The sequence below is a fragment of the Bombus flavifrons genome, chromosome 18 (genome assembly GCF_040668555.2).
Source record: "Bombus flavifrons isolate JBK064 chromosome 18, iyBomFlav1_principal, whole genome shotgun sequence".
In the NCBI taxonomy this organism is placed as follows: Eukaryota; Metazoa; Arthropoda; class Insecta; order Hymenoptera; family Apidae; genus Bombus; species Bombus flavifrons.
The window spans coordinates 4,397,959-4,415,385 of NC_138459.1; the positions used below are offsets into that span (position 1 = coordinate 4,397,959).

The 17,427-nt window shown below is 37.9% G+C and overlaps 1 long non-coding RNA gene across 5 annotated transcripts; it reads left to right on the top strand.

Moving 5' to 3' along the window:
* Positions 1–2,252: 2,252 nt before the first annotated feature.
* On the top strand, positions 2,253–5,242 carry LOC138189076 (uncharacterized). Of its 5 annotated transcripts, XR_011175857.1 has the most exons (5): positions 2,253–2,535; positions 2,743–2,857; positions 3,383–3,547; positions 4,202–4,312; positions 5,000–5,242. It is a non-coding gene; the product is annotated as an uncharacterized LOC138189076 (long non-coding RNA). The 5 variants fall into 5 exon arrangements; XR_011175855.1 differs by having other exon boundaries at positions 3,383–4,312; XR_011175854.1 differs by lacking the exon at positions 5,000–5,242 and having other exon boundaries at positions 4,202–4,976.
* The last annotated feature ends 12,185 nt before the right edge of the window (positions 5,243–17,427 follow it).

Sequence of the window (17,427 nt, forward strand, 5' to 3'; positions counted from 1 at the left end):
ACAAGGTTTCAATATCATCCGCTTTCTCGAAGATATGTCAAACTTGATAAAACTGATCAAACGTTTTTATTTACGTCGACAAAGGCACTGTTGAAGCGAACAGAGATCTGAAAAGGGGAACAGTAGGAAGTGGCTAGGGTATTTATTTTCTCGGAAGCTCTCTTAGGGAATTTCGATTCGAGATTCACAGAAACAGTCGGTACAAGTTGTGCGTGGACTCGCGTGAACGTGCATTCTGCCAATAAATACAATGGACCACGGGATGGCTGTGGATCTACAGCGGGATCTATAAGCATTTGAATCTGAATCGGACGTTTCTTACCGCCTTTACTCGCGAATACGATTTCGAAAGATTCCTACCGTGATCCAAGATGAATAATGGATGGATAATATTAAGAGAGGGCCGACTCTTACTTGTATAAATGGTATATAATACAAGCACTTTTTTCCCGAGGGTTCCCTTCTTTTTTCTAAGAACTTTCCAAAAGGAGGATCGAACGGTTCGCGATGAAATCGATGAATTGTACGACGACTTGTATATTTTTAGATAAATATGGAATTGCTTCTTGTTATTTGCTATTCCTGAAAACATTCATAACACTAGTGATAACATATAGTTACTAGACTATAATATAAAATTTGTACAAAAGAGATCACAATAAAAGGTACATATAATTATTTATTATATAAATTTAATTATATATTTAATCTAATTATAGTATTTGTATATTAAAAAGACAATCGTCTACCCATATACTATGTAAAAAATCATAGAAAATTTCAAAAGGTACTTAGATAAATACGGAATTGCTTCTTGTTATTCGCTATTCCTAAAATACAAAGAACATTGAACATAATACATGAACATCCAAATTTTCGATGCTATATATATATGTTAATTGTATTTTTTACTTTAATTATGTATTTTAATTATGTATTTTGATAAATATATATCCAGTAGTATATATAAGTCCAGTATATATCCCGCAAAAATACATAATTCATAAAAAATACATAATTAAAGTAAAAAATATAATATGATATAATATATATAATATAAACACAATATATATATATACATCCAGTAAAAATACATAATTCCAGCAACGCTTACACCTAATAAAGGAACCATGTAATGCAAAATATTCGACCATCCTACAAGGCAACCGCAGGAAACAGCGGCTTGGGTTAACAGTCTACGATATAACCCTTCCAACGGATTCTTAAACCGCCGGCTGGCGAGCCATAAAGGCTAAACATTAGGAATCGCGAAAAATTTATCGAGCACGCGCGCGTGCACAGGGGCCCGGGGATCCGTTGGGGCGAGGCACGACTTTTCCTTCGGCTAAACTGTAGAAAAATTGAAATGGGCGAGGCGAAAGAATGAATAAAGATCAGGGAAACGCGAGTTTGGTGGTGAGAGGGTTAAAGGGGTGGCGGAAGTGGATTGCAGGCACGTAAGCCGGCAACTCGGTTGCCCTGGAAGTGGCTAGGAGGGACGAGGCTGTGCACGCGAATGATATTAGGTAGAAACGCATGAACTTTGATATATTTCTGGAGGTGGAGGCCGGCTGTGGGGATGGAATCCACCGTACTAGTGGAAAAGCAGGCCGTACGACGCCATTCCACGGCAAGATTCTTCGTACGAACGCTTTTCTGCAACGCGATATCGATTTCTATCGATTTGATTTTTAAAATCGATATATCTTTGTGCGATGTTGAATAATCTTAGAAGGACAATTTCTAAATGATATCTAATGGACTCAATTTTCGATAGAAAATATCTAAGAGAAAATAAAGTGGAAACGGAGGAAAGAAAGTTTATAATTTTAGGTTAGATAACTATGAATGGAGAAAATGTACGAAATATAAAAATATATAAGAATATATAAAATATTTTTTAGTATTAGGTTGTCCGAAAAATGTCTCTCTTTCGCAGACGTGTTTTTTACAACAGTGCACAAACGTGAAACCGAGTCTGTGACATATCGCGTTGTTTATCACAACAGAACAAAACGTTTGAAAAATGTCTTTCTTTTACAGACACGTCTTTTATAACGATGTATCTTTATAGAAACATGAAACATAATCTGTCGAACTTTGTGATCTTTCTTTTGATAGGACTATTGAGATATGTATGATTTTATGTGCTAGACTAGGTTAGCTGCGTAGTAGCGAAACTTGTATGTGAATATCAGTGTGTGGAAGTATGTGTGCGCGTGGCGCATCGAAAACAAAGGAATGTAAAACTGTTCAGTTAACAGTCTGGTATCGAAAGAGGTATGACGCGTGCAAGTGTGTATCGATGAATATCTTTGAAATCGTTTATCAAATGAATATATAACTATTCTAATATAAATTCTAAGTGTAAATTTAGTGTTCCTATACCATTATTTCGGCAATTAAGAACAAAATGGATCATGCGTAATTCGATGAAATAATATAAAACGAAAAATGTTGTGCGTCCATTATTTCCTTATAAAACGAAAGAAGCTTTCTGTACGACCTAATATTCGAAGAGTAGTAAGACTAAAAGTATTTTTTTTAAATGGAAATTATATTATTTAGATTCTAGGAGATTTCGTTATGAATTTCCAAGTCTTTGTAAGAATATATACTAAAGTATTTCAATATATTTGTTGCATTGACATATACGTTACACCACATCATTGATTATGTAACAATAAGTAACATCGTGCTACTGATACAACCAATGTATTTTTAGTTTTCGTGTGTTTCAAGAAATCCCATTGGACAATTGAACAAAATGGCGGAGAAGAATCGTTAAGATAATCATCGCTGCTCAAAGTAAAGGCTATTCTGGTGAAGACAATGTGCAAATCCAGGGGCGAGACAGGTACATACAGATGTATTATATTAGCATCGAACGTATTAGTATTTACAATAGTTTAAACAGATTAGAGATCCTTTCCCATCGAACTCTTCATTTGCTCTGACGTATTAGGTTATCCGGAAAGCGTCTCTCTTTCGCAAACTTGTTCTTTACGACAGTGCACCTTCGTACAAACGTGAAACCAAGTCTGTGAAATGTCGCAGTGTTTATCTCAACAGAACAAAATGGATCGTACGTAATTCGACAAAATAATATAAAACAAAAATCATTATGCGTCTATTATTTCTCATAAAACGAAAGAAACTTTCCGGACAACCTAATAGAAATCAATTTTTCCATTAAATGCGTTCATAAAAATATGAAGTTGGATAAAAACCATGAGGTTAATTAGTTTGTTAAAAACAGATAAAAAATATGAGAAATAATGTCAAGCGCTAACAATACTTTTCTACAATATAATACGATTATTTAGAAATCACAGTGTATATTGAACGGTAACTGAAATATAGCGAGAATCGTTTTTTGAAGATCCTGAAACACGGTTCAAAGCAGAATTGCCGAGGCAGAAGAATCAACGGGGGGAAGTTTTCATCGACGAAGGGAAACGGAAGGAAATGTGGCTGTTAGTTGTTCCGGCCGAAGCGGGATGCATCGAAGAGTGGCAACGGTGCGAGAATTGGGAAAGAACGAGAAGTAAGAAGAACAGGCAACCCAAAGGGAAAAGGACGAAAAACCAGAGAGAAAGAGAGAGAGAGAGAGAGAGAGATGGCATAGAGAAGCCAGCGGAAGGCGGAAAACAAGGGAAAATAAAGCAGCGGAAGAATCGCGTCGCAGGAAAAAGAATGAGGGCGCTGTCAGCTGGTGGAAATTATTCTGATTATGCTAATTCCGGTTCTGTTCCACTCCTTTACCCAGCCGTCCCCCAGACCCATTGCCTCCCTGCTGCTGTCTGCGCCATCTTTCATGGCTGATATTTATAATATAGGGGTGCTCGAGCAGTTTCAAACTCTTTTTGGCCCCCGAGCTCGCAAACCCCCTCCCCACCCTCGACCATCATTTGGCCCTCCATCGAGAACCACCCCACGGCACGCTCCACTGTCTTCGGGCTTTTCGATAAATTTATTCATATTCCAAGGAAAATTTCGTCGCTAGTCTCGAGAGAACTCGGTCAACTAGAGCCTCTGGTCCCGCGGCACTCGAGCTTAGCCGCGATTTACCTTTGAAAATCTAACCGCGACGACTTTGTTAGCCCAGCATTGTGAAAACAGAGCCATTATCTATGAAAGAGGAGATTTTTGCGTAGTCGTAATAGCTGCTGTATTTTCTTTTTCTTTCTAAGTTTTCTAGGTTATCTCGTGCCTCGAAATTGAGAGGAGTGGGGATGGATTTGGAAACGAAAGAGCGAGACACATAACCGCAGCGCTTAGCGTGCACGTTCGTAATCTTCCTCTCAAGGTCGTAAGTTTTCCTTTTTAATTAAAGGTGCTTTCTATTCATGTCCGGAGACTGGCACGCCCACGGTTAAAGTTACGCTACGTTATTTTACGCTTCGTGGAAAATCTTCCTTTCCTCTGATATTGTCGTTCGATCGTTTTGTTTGCTTCGCTATAATTTATAAAGCATAAAATTCATAGACGACAGATTGAAAGAATCTGACACCGAATCGATCGGGATAGCAAGGCATTATGGACAGTTTAAAGGGACGATCGTCAAACACTCGTGGTCTGTCGTCTTTGCAAACATGAATAAAATACACACGTAAACCGATGATTAAATAGCCTTGTGTTTGCTCGGGCAATAAGCGGATCTATCTCGCTTTACCCTCTGTTAACTCTTCGATAAAAAGTGACACAGCCATATTTGATTTCTTATTACACCTCCCACAAGGCAGTCAATACGTTTTCCACATAAAACCAATAACTAAGATTAGCTTGCTATAGATGGGTACTATATAAAAATCACAAGATGTTAATTATATAAGGTCTTAAAATATTTTCTATTTTTCCTTTTTTTTTATTTTAGCTCATATACAGACTACAGATGTTTAGGTAAATTCATATTTTTATAAGAAACTTTATTTCATACATTAAATACATAATGTTATAACTACTATACAATGAATACTATATTTTATACGTTTTTCAGCAATATATGTAGCGGCACACGACGTTTCGATACGAAGATGCCTGACATGGTTGTTTTGCCACAGAGGATTAACACTGTACGACGCACATAATGCAATAAACAAACTCTACAATCGGCGACAAGTTCAAATCTCCCGGTACCTCCCCTCCATCAGTATAAATAGAGGACCGTGTTCTCCATAGTCAGTCAGTCGAGCGAATAAATATAACAAATCAGTCTAGCTAATCAGCATAGCGATTAGTATCAGTATCTTATAACGAATATCATCAAGCGAGCAACGATTGCAATTAACATTGTATTCTACATTTGAAAATATCTGTAGATATAGTTAATTAAATTAACTCGTCTCGTTATTGATTTAACTAATAACACTTCACACCGTCCACCACATATGTATTCTAAGCAATTTTTAATATTCCATAAATCTATTCAATAACTCTCTATTCTGTACATTAATTAATAATTTATTGTAATAGACAAGACTATCAAATAGCAAGTGCAACATTATTTAAAATAATCATTAAGTGAGTAAAATTATATATCGTCCATCTATATACATTCTATTCACACGTATTTCTATCGCCAACCTATTTAGTCTGTCGATATAACGTTAAGAGTATTGTAGGGTTAAATATCACTGTACCGTTGGCAGAGCCTAACAGCGCCACCTCCTTAAACCTAATCCACGCCAAACTAACCTTCAATTGCCGTCATTCACGTAGCCAACAAGATCCTCTCGCAATCATGTTAAGCCACGCTGTCTAAACTCCCTTCGCGTTTTCACCGACAGCGCATTATCCGTCCCTCTTACGAGCGAGAACGTGTGTGGCAGTGTGGTGGAAGCGTCGCGTCGCAAATACAGAGATCGCGTGGTTATTAATAACATTATTAATCGCGAAGGCTCGTGCAAGTGGTGCGAAATTCGAGAAATCAAAGCACAGTTATTACTCAAGCCGTGGCCGACAATACGAGGCTGCTTTATTCCAGTCGGATATGTAGGTTACCAGCGAGCCTAACAGAAGTGGCGGACAATGAGAAGCGAGAGGATGATCCAAGACTGAGAGAAAAATAGCGCACGCGAGAGCGAGACGGTTAGCAATCTTCGTAGGTGGGCGAACGCGTCACCTTTAATTAATCACGCGACTGTATTATTTCCCGTTTAAGCTCCCCTTTTCGGTGGCCCATCGAGAAAGAGGCAATGGACGAGGAGAGAGGAGAAGAGACGCAACGGGAATCGTAAGCGAGAGACGCTTTGCTTGAGACGTACGGTACAAAAGAGGAGCGGGAAAGCAAAGCTACGGCCACCTTTACAGACAGCCTTCGTATAAACATGTCAGTCCGCCGAGGCTCGTCTCGAGAAACGGGCCCGCGTTCATCCATCACTTCGTCCCCCTGACTTCCTTCGTCTAGCCTTCCTCTACGATACGTCCTCCGCCCCCTCTTCCCTCCTCTATTGCTTTTCGTTGTGCCGTTGCTCACAATTCGCGGCTATTTTTCTCGCGACTCGTACTCGAAAGCAAAAAAATATCTTTCAAATGGCAAACCGCTGGTGAGAGGCTACGTAACGGGAAAGCTGGTCTCGCGGGCCCCCTATTTTCGCCGGTTCCCGCCGCGAGAATTTGTTCTGCACATGTACCGTTAGCAACGCCGCTGAATCTTCAGAAGATTCGAGGTTTTTGCGTTTCGTTCGAGTGTGAAACGACTGCGATGCATTAATGGGCAACGATTCAGATCATTCGAGCGTTCGTCTTCGAGTATTCAAGTGCAGGTTAACGTTTTGCTTGCTACGCCGAAATCGCATGTTTCGCTCAGGATGCTTTAGCTTTCTTAAATGTGAAAAGAAGTCGAAAATATAGAATACAAATTTTTCGTTCGAGGCTTTGTTTTCGAGAAAATCGACTTTGAATTTTCGCTCGGTACGCGTGCACTTTATCACGTCTCGTTATAACGGATCTCACTGTAGATCGTTGTTTCGATGGAAAAATTAAAAAAAAATTTTTATTCTATATTTTCGACTCCTTTTTTCGCGTACAATCACCCCCTTTCCGCTTGTACCACCAGTTACCAACCACCCTGTATAACAGTAAGGTATGTTCACACTTCTAACCTCAATTATATGATTATAAAGCAGCATTCACAATTATTTTCTAAGGTGTGTTTATAATAATATTCGTAGATTACCCCTCACAGATATGGATGCAAACACAGTGCACCGTTAGATGCAAGATTTGTTCCCATTGATGTTTTAATAAAAACGTTTAATTGTTCAATGGTGCACTTTTTATTTCAAAGTATCTTCTATTTATAGGTTATATCCAAAATGCCCCAACTGTCAATTTTCATTCCATTTTTACAATTGTAAGAAGATGAAGCTCATTCTATATATAACAGTAAGGTATGTTTACACTTCTAACCTCAATTATATGATTATAAAGCAGCATTCACAATTATTTTCTAAGATGTGTTTATAATAATATTCGTAGATTACCCCTCACAGATATGGATGCAAACACAGTGCACCGTTAGATGCAAGATTTGTTCCCATTGATGTTTTAATAAAAATGTTTAATTGTTCAATGGGGCACTTTTTATTTCAAAGTATCTTTGATTTATCGGTTATATTCAAAATGCCCCAACTGTCAATTTTCATTCCATTTTTACAATTGTAAGAAGATGAAGCTCATTCTATATATATAACAGTAAGGTGTGTTCACACTTCTAACCTCAATTATATGATTATAAAGCAGCATTCACAATTATTTTCTAAGATGTGTTTATAATAATATTCGTAGATTACCCCTCACAGATATGGATGCAAACACAGTGCACCGTTAGATGCAAGATTTGTTCCCATTGATGTTTTAATAAAAATGTTTAATTGTTCAATGGTGCACTTTTTATTTCAAAGTATCTTCTATCTATAGGTTATATCCAAAATGCCCCAACTGTCAATTTTCATTCCATTTTTACAATTGTAAGAAGATGAAGCTCATTCTATATATAACAGTAAGGTATATTCACACTTCTAACCTCAATTACATGATTATAAAGCAGCATTCACACTTATTTTCTAAGGTGTGTTCATAATAATATTCGTAGATTATCCCTCACAGATATGGATGCAAACACAGTGCACCGTTAGATGCAAGATTTGTTCCCATTGATGTTTTAATAAAAATGTTTAATTGTTCAATGGGGTACTTTTTATTTCAAAGTATCTTCTATTCATCGGTTATATCCAAAATGCCCTAACTGTCAATTTTCATTCCATTTTTACAATTGTAAGAAGATGAAACTCATTCTATATATAACAGTAAGGTATGTTCACACTTCTAACCTCAATTATATGATTATAAAGCAGCATTCACAATTATTTTCTAAGATGTGTTTATAATAATATTCGTAGATTACCCCTCAAAAATATGGATGCAAACACAGTACACCGTTAGATGCAAGATTTGTTCCTATTGATGTTTTAATAGAAATGTTTAATTGTTCAATGGTGCACTTTTTATTTCAAAGTATCTTTCATTTATCAGTTATATTCAAAATGCCCTAACTGTCAATTTTCATTCAATTTTTACAATTGTAAGAAGTTGAAGAGCTCCGGTCACCAATGACCACCGTGGCGTCACTGGAGAAACCGTGGGTCATATATGACCCACGTGGCAGTCAAAGTGTTGAAAACTACATCTCCACTATTGAACTGATATTTCCTTACATATCGAAGCTGCAGATTGTTATAAAACGTTGATGAATGTTCCAACTATCCATTATCGTTCCAAAGTTCGTTATAAAATCCTACTGTAAAATTCAATGCCATAGTAGATTCAACTATCACCAGGCCTTGAATAGAGAACCGTGGACGTCGCGCAGGACGCTGGATCCGCCGAGTTGCGAGAAATATATGAACCGAGTAGACTCCACCCCAGCGAGTTGGTCGTAAGTCAAACGAGACTCTCAGTTCGGCAACTGCGTCGAACTCGGCTGTTGGAAGCCATCGTGGCGCGCGAATAGGCAAGAAAAGGTGGAAGAAAGCAAAGGTGTGAAAGAACGAAAGGTAAAAACGAGAGGAAGCTGGAAGGAACGTAAGCGTGAAAAAAAACGTGAGAGAAAGAGACGAGGGAAAGGGGTATAGGTAGACGCGAGTATGGAAAAGGGGGATGAAAACGTCGCTGGAGAAAGAGGGTAGGAACGGTGTGACGTATGGCGTGTCGTCAGTGAGCGTCACTTAGAGTGGCGGATGAGAAAACGTCGTGGAAGCGGGAAAGAGAACGGTCGGGAGTCTAAGAACCGCCAGAACCTGTCTGCGCCGGTGACGGCGCATTGTTGGCAGGGAAATCAGACGAAAAGGCGCGATAACTAACCGCATAATAAATGAACTGTTCACGGGAGTGTGCTAGGCGAACGGGTGCTGTGTACCCGCTCACAGCCGAGCTGCTGATGCGCGTCCCCGGAAAAGCCATCCCTTTTCGTCTTCTTTTGGATTATCTGCCGCGGAGAATTCTATGGAGCCTGACATATTCTATGGAGGCGTAGTGTGACACGCTCGCGGGCAAAGAATTCCGCGCCGACCGTCGCGATATGACCTGATTTTTCTCCCGTTCGAGCTGGGTGAACGGAAAAACATAAAGACAATTACAGGATCGAACGGGTGGTTTGTGTAAAGGCGACTCGAATTGTTTGGAAATTACTGTGTTAGGTTATGAACCAAGTTTTCAAACGACAATAATAAAAAGTTGATTAAAATTTTATCTTTTGGTAAATTTCATTGGCCGGAAAACGTATGATTGTAATATAAGTTGTCAACGTTGCTAGAGTTCTTGAATTTTTATGTTCTAATCTTATTTTTGTTGTAATATTGGCTTGGCAACTATGTGGTTGCGGATTTTGTTGTTAGGTTAGGACAGGATTTTGTCCTAAACCTAACAACAATCCTAACCTAACAAAATCCTGTCCTAACCTAACAACAAAATCTGCAACCACTTAGTTGCCAAGCCAATACTTAAAGGACAGCATAAGATTTTGGTGTTTTGAGGTAATTTTTACTATAGAATTGAAAAATGATACTAAGAATGATTATTTTATATTTTTCTCCGATTTTGGGTTATTTTGTAGTGATAGAAAAAAGGAATTCAAGAACATTGACGAATATGTTACTATACTTACATTTCAAGAAATGAGAAGGTTAGGAAGAAAGAAGAAGGTTAGGACAGGATTTTGTCCTAACCTAACAACAAAATCTGCAACCACTTAATTGCCAAGCCAATACTTAAAGGACAGCATAAGACTTTGATGTTTTGAGGTAATTTTGACTATAGAATTGAAAAATGATACTAAGAATGATTATTTTATATTTTTCTTCGATTTTGCGTTATTTTGTAGTGATAGAAAAAAGAAGAAAAATCGAGTCTTAAAACATGAAGAAACAAAAATGATAAAAAATTCTGCACCATTTTCAAAATCTCCTTCACGTATAAATAGAAACTTGCACCACTCCCTAATTTCTCAAATCATCACAGATGAGATCTCTAACCTCTTCGTGTTCGCCGTAAGCGAGATAACGAGTGGAAGAAAACCGAGAATGTAATATTCTGTGCCACGTACGAAACCGATATCGAACCCTCGGAATTACTTCATTGTGCTTATCGAGCAGCCGAGAAAGGACTGCAGTTTCTGTATCAGAAACTCATCCGCAGCATTGCGCTAGATGCGCCGGTGATTGATACCTGTCACTTCCTGCCTTGCTTTCCCTCATCAGTATCGACGAAGGCCAACTAGACTGCTAATTTACTGATAAGAAACATTCACCGTGCAACTTGATCGTTTTCACCAATACTTGCTACAATATACCCATTGGTTCGTATCTTTGCCTGTCTATCTATCTATATTATGGCCTGTATATCTTTGCCATAATATGGAGGTCCAAATTTGTCATTTTTTCAAGCAATAATTGTAAATCGAATGAGATAATTTGTCTTACGATGATAACAGTAGCTTGCAATATTGTTGTATCCAGGAAACATTGAATAATATTTGACAATTATTGGGTTGGCAACTAAGTGATTGCGGAGTTTGTCATTAGGTGATAATGAGAAAATCCCCAGCCATTTAGTTGCCAACCCAATATATGTATCTTCTGATGATAAATTTTTAGCGACGTTGTAAGGTTAGAATGATAGTAATCTACTAGAATACTAATCTAACTAAATGTGTATAATAAGAATATATTACGTGATGATCAAGGTTACATATGAATAATGTGTGAAATACACATGATAATGACATGAATTAATGATGCAAATGTTCCTGTATATTAGTATCGTATATTATTGTACACTACTAATGATCCTGCATGTACTGTATAAGCTACAATGCAGTTATATAACGTAACATATGATAGAATATTTAATATGATACAGCAATTTTTATTTCTACTCCAGAATATAGTATTGGGTTGGCAACTAAGTGATCGCGGATTTTGTCAGTTGGTAGTACTGACAAAAACCGCTTTCACTTAATTGCCAACTTAATATTATATGCGATACCAAATTAATGTCGAGCTAATGTATTTTCTACGTCTGCATCATGTTTGTCAATCTGTTAATCGAGTTAACTCTTAACTAGAAAATCAGTTCTACGACAAGTACTTAATTATAATATTACACTTAAGAGATTGGAATTCCGATTAACGAGTTGACTAATTTTCTTCCAGTCGATGAATGAAAACCTTAACTTCTTTACAACTACGGCCAAGACAATTATTTTTGTAGTATAATTTACCAATTGGAATAATAATAATACAATTACCTTATTAGAATATTTATTGGGTTGGCAACTACGTGATTGCGGATTTTGTCAGTTGGTAGTACTGACAAAAGTCGCAATCACTTAGTTGCCAATCCAATAGATCACTGCAATACGATCACAAGTTCTTTCAGCACAATACAAATAACAATATTCTCAAAAGTATTTCCACTCGTCCCTCTTCTGGAAGAAATGAAAGAAAAAAGGAATCTGTATAGCAAGACATGTAAAGAATTTGTCGTAGGAGGACAAGTATTCGACAGGACAGATAATCGTGGGAGCGTGCGCTCCACTTTCCTATCAAGGCCGCAGTAAATTTAACGCGGTACACCGCGATAGGGCTGAAAGCGGTGAAAGGAGAGAGAAGCAAACGGTTGCGTGGATAATGCTCGACCAACACTGTCAATTGATCTATCGACCGATCGACAACGGAGAGGGGTAAAATTCACGAAATCTAGTAATGGCGACGATAAAAGGTGCTATAGATTTGAAGAAGGGCGTGCGTGATTGGTGAAAGGAGTAAGTTCTTAGTTAGTATATAGTTATCCATTTTGTACATATTTCTCGTGTTAACCTAACCTCAATATCACGAGCAATACGCATTTTTAATTAAAAATGATAAATAAATTAATCCTTTGTACAAGACAGTCCAACAACACATGACAAAATTAAACATTTAAAATTGATATTTTCTCAATCTTGTATCGCAAAATAAACAATCATAGAATATAAAAATATAGAGATAAAAGGTAGAGAGATAAAAAATAATATAACAGATTATAGCACGATGATAAAGCAGATGATAAAACATTTTTTTCAAGAGCATTTGAAATAAGATTCCGCGGCATCGAAAAAAAGAAGGAACCAGAGAGGAATAGGGGTGGTGGACGAAGCAAGGGTGTAGCGAAAGCCGACGCAACGCTGCCTCGATGGGGGGTAAGGACGATAAGACGGCGTGAGTAATGAGCAATGCCACGAGTGATATCAGCGACCGAGAATGAGACGCTTCTCGCCGCTTTTAAGAGGCTACGAGGAAAAGTTGCGGCACCGACAGAGTCCACAGGGTGGCGAGAAAGAGAGGCTGTTACAAATCAACTTTTATACCGGAGGAGAAAAAAAAGTTCATTATTGGTTCCCCGTAAAAAGCCACGAATCCACCGTGGGGTAAAGAAGCCTTTCTCCCCCTCTACGTTGGAGGATGGGGATGCTTCCGGCGCGAATATGAAGCAAGGGAAAAGGGGACGGTCCCGAGCGTTCTCTCGTCAATTCTTCTCGTCACTGCTGATAACGGATACCTCGTTTGAGTTTCGGTCAAATGAACCATACCTACAGAAAACGTCATAGAAAGGTTATAATGAGTGCCAGCCGTATCGAAGTTTCATTCGAAACATTTTTGAAAAGAATTTATATTAGGTTGTCCGGAAAGTTTCTTTCGTTTTATGAGAAATAATAGACGCATAATGATTTTTGTTTTATATTATTTTGTCAAATTTCGTACGATTCATTTTGTTATGTCGAGATAAACACCGCGACATTTCACAGACTTGGTTTCACGTTTGTACGAAGGTGCACTGTCGTAAAGAACAAGTTTGCGAAAGAGAGACGCTTTCCGGATAACCTAATACGTCAGAGCAAATGAAGAGTTCGATGGGAAAGGATCTCTAATCTGTTTAAACTATTGTAAATACTAATACGTTCGATGCTAATATAATACATCTGTATTTACCTGTCTCGCCTCTGGATTTGCACATTGTCTTCACCAGAAATGCCTTTACTTTGAGCAGCGATGATTATCTTAACGATTCTTCTCCGCCATTTTGTTCAATTGTCCAATGGGATTTCTTGAAACACACGAAAACTAAAAATACATTGGTTGTATCAGTAGCACGATGTTACTTATTGTTACATAATCAATGACGTGGTGTAACGTATATGTCAATGCAACAAATATATTAAAATACTTTAGTATATATTCTTACAAAGACTTGGAAATTCATAACGAAATCTCCTAGAATCTAAATAATATAATTTCCATTAAAAAAAAATACTTTTAGTCTTACTACTCTTCGAATATTAGGTCGTACAGAAAGCTTCTTTCGTTTTATAAGGAAATAATGGACGCACAACATTTTTCGTTCTATATTATTTCATCGAATTACGCATGATCCATTTTGTTCTTAATAGCCGAAATAATGGTATAGGAACATTAAATTTACACTTAGAATTTATATTAGAATAGTTATATATTCATTTGATAAACGATTTCAAAGATATTCATCGATACACACTTGCACGCGTCATACCTCTTTCGATACCAGACTGTTAACTGAACAGTTTTACATTCCTTTGTTTTCGAGACGCCACGCGCACACATACTTCCACACACTGATATTCACATACAAGTTTCGCTACTACGCAGCTAACCTAGTCTAGCACATAAAATTATACATATCTCAATAGTCCTATCAAAAGAAAGATCACAAAGTTCGACAGATTATGTTTCATGTTTCTATAAAGATACATCGTTATAACAGACGTGTCTGTAAAAGAAAGACACTTTTCAAACGTTTTGTTCTGTTGTGATAAACAACGCGATATGTCACAGACTCGGTTTCACGTTTGCGTACTATTGTAAAAAACACGTTCGCGAAAGAAAGACACTTTCCGGATAACCTAATATTTAGGAATGTTGTCGAATTTCTTATAGGGCCATGAGAATGCCTAATCCAATCTTCTTAATCCATTCTTCTTAATAGTTTTTAAATTAAGGATAAACCAGAATCTAACATCTGTGTAGCTTTGAAAAGTGAAAATTAATCTTACAATTCAGAAAAGATGCTGCCAAGTCACCAAATAAAAATTAATATTTCTTATTAAAAAAATACCTAACTCTCGTATTTGATATTAAAAATGCAAGAAATATTTATTTTCAAATGTCTATTACTGTACTGTGTAATTATAAAAATACATATTAAAATAAAATTTCTTAATATCCAATATGCACAGGAAGATCGAAATTAAGGATTCTCGTGAATCTATCAGAATCTCGCGAAGAATTATAATTGCCAGTGGAGGAGGAGGGGATGCGTTTAAAAATGTTCTTGTCGTCCAGTTTCCAACCCCCCTCCCCCCTCCTGTTCGCCTCCCTTTTGGCCTGCCACGGTGGCGCGACGCGTGCACCAGCCCCTGTAAATCTACGCGGTGTCGTTTCCACATCCTGTTTCACTGTTTTCCACCAAATAATTTCAGCTTCATTCTTCATTTAGCTTGGCACAAACTGCCGCAAACAACCGGGCCCTCCTCGCGCGAGGCCAAGTCGGCCGACGCAGCCGCATTTATATTAAAATACTAAGAAAAACTTCCACCGTGCCGCTGCCACCCCCTCACGATCCACCCTCTCTGGGTAGAATCGTTAATTTTCTGCTTCCATTCGCTTCTCGTAAATCCCCGTGCCCCCGCCGCGGAAAATAATACGAGCAGGAAATGTTGACCATTATTTTCGGGGCTCGCCTAGCGGTTTCATTAAAATTATGATTTCGATTCGGTGGCCGCGAGTCTTCACCCAGCGAAAAATGGCTTGGTCCACGGCTAGAATTCTGTTTCTTCGGCTGAGAAACATCTCATTTCGTTGAACGTTTCGTTCTGGCCGTTTTTCGTAATGGAATGGTCGAGGGATACAGTCTGTTTCAAAGTTGCACGATTCTGATTAGAATGTTTAGGATGATAATTTTATAGAATGAGAAGGTAAGGCTGATACACACGGAAATACAATAAAAATTTCGATCCGGTTCTTGTGAATCTATGCGCACGAAAAATGACCTCATCCATCGTTAGAACTCTGTTTCTTTGGCTCAGACAAACGTTTCGTTTCGTCTCGTCTCGCTTTACGTAATGAAAAGTTTCAGGGATACACTTTGTTGTCGAAATTGTATGATTCTTTTATTAGAATTCTTAGCTTGGAAATTTTATGGAATTAGAATGTACGAGTAATATAGAGGATCGTGGTCGTTCGTGATACGTTCGTCTGCTTTGAGACACGCAAAAAAACGTCGGTCAATGGCTGGTCACCATGCACGATGAGAGTGGAGTTTTCGTGAGATCCGACCGGGTGCATCATTAAGGTACCCCACACGTGAAACTTTCCTACCGGGTGTACGGTGCAGAAGCTGGAAGATTTTTTGCAATTACCCGACTAAAAGAACCGCTGCCGTGGTGCTCCATGGGATTAAGCTTGACAAGAAACAATTTGACTAGAGTGAAACTTTGCAGGAAGACGATTTTATTGTAAGAACAATATATTGAGAAAATTCTAACGAACTAACAAAGGAACTTCAAATTTGTATATAAATAGATAGATTGTACTTAAAATGATGTTAATTATGGCTGGTCAAAATCATTAAATTCATGGTACAAATGAGGTTAGAAAAATGTTGTGGCTCAAAATGTTAGGTTATCCGAAAAGTTTCTTTCGTTTTATGAGGAAATAATAGACGCACAGTGTTTTTGGTTTTATTTTATTTTGTCGAATTACGTACGATCCATTTTGTTATGATGAGATAAACACCGTGACATTTCACAAACTTGGTTTCATGTTTGTACGAAGGTGCATTGTTGTAAAGAACACGTTTGCGAAAGAAAGACACTTTCCGGACAACCTAATACAACGAAAATCAAGAATAATAAAATTGCATTGTAAACTTCGTTTTTGAGAAAATCAAATTTGAAGATTTATAATAATTTGAAGTATATGTTAATTTGTTTAATTTCCAACTTGTCAGGAGTAGATAATCGATAATAAGTTACTGTACAATTGAAGATTAGTTCAAATTTGTACTCGTGTGTCGTGTTAAATTTTTATTAACATATTCAGATTCACTTACAAATATATCTATTAACCTACGCCCATCAACACGTAATTAACAGCAACCATTGAAATCATCCACCCTCAGGCGTAATATGAAATAAATGTGAGACTTGAAGACGACTTCGGGGACACCCAGTGTAGCATCTCACGGCTAGAAGCCGAAGCGAGGTAGCAGCGTTGGCTGCTCACGCTACATTACGTTCCATTATCTCGCGTTCACTTTTTCAAAAAGAACGCCAGCGGAGCGGACCGTACATAAGCCCGTGACGACCGCGACGTCCCGCCATGGAATTAAAACTTCTCTCCGTTACACGTGACCTCGTGCCATAGGGATTTTCAGCGTTCATCCACCTGCGATCCGCCTACGCGAGATCACCATCTACCTACCGCGCCGTTTCGTTTACAATGGAATAAATACGTCCAGTTGACAATGGAGCAGTGTCTTCGAGAAGACAACGGAACGTGATTAATGACATCGAGAGTCTTTCGCTTCTTAAACGGCAGAAAATCGATGTCGATACCGCGCGCTTCTCGTTTAATCGGTCGAACACGTTTCGTAGTTAACACTATGGCTGCCACGTGAATCATATGTGACCGGCCATGGTTGACACCTGTGACACCACGGTGGTCATTGTAAAAATTGAATGAAATTGAATTCTTACAATTGTAAAAATTGAATGAAATTGAATTCTTACAATTGTAAAAATTGAATGAAAATTGACAGTTAGGGCATTTTGAATATAACCTACAGATAGAA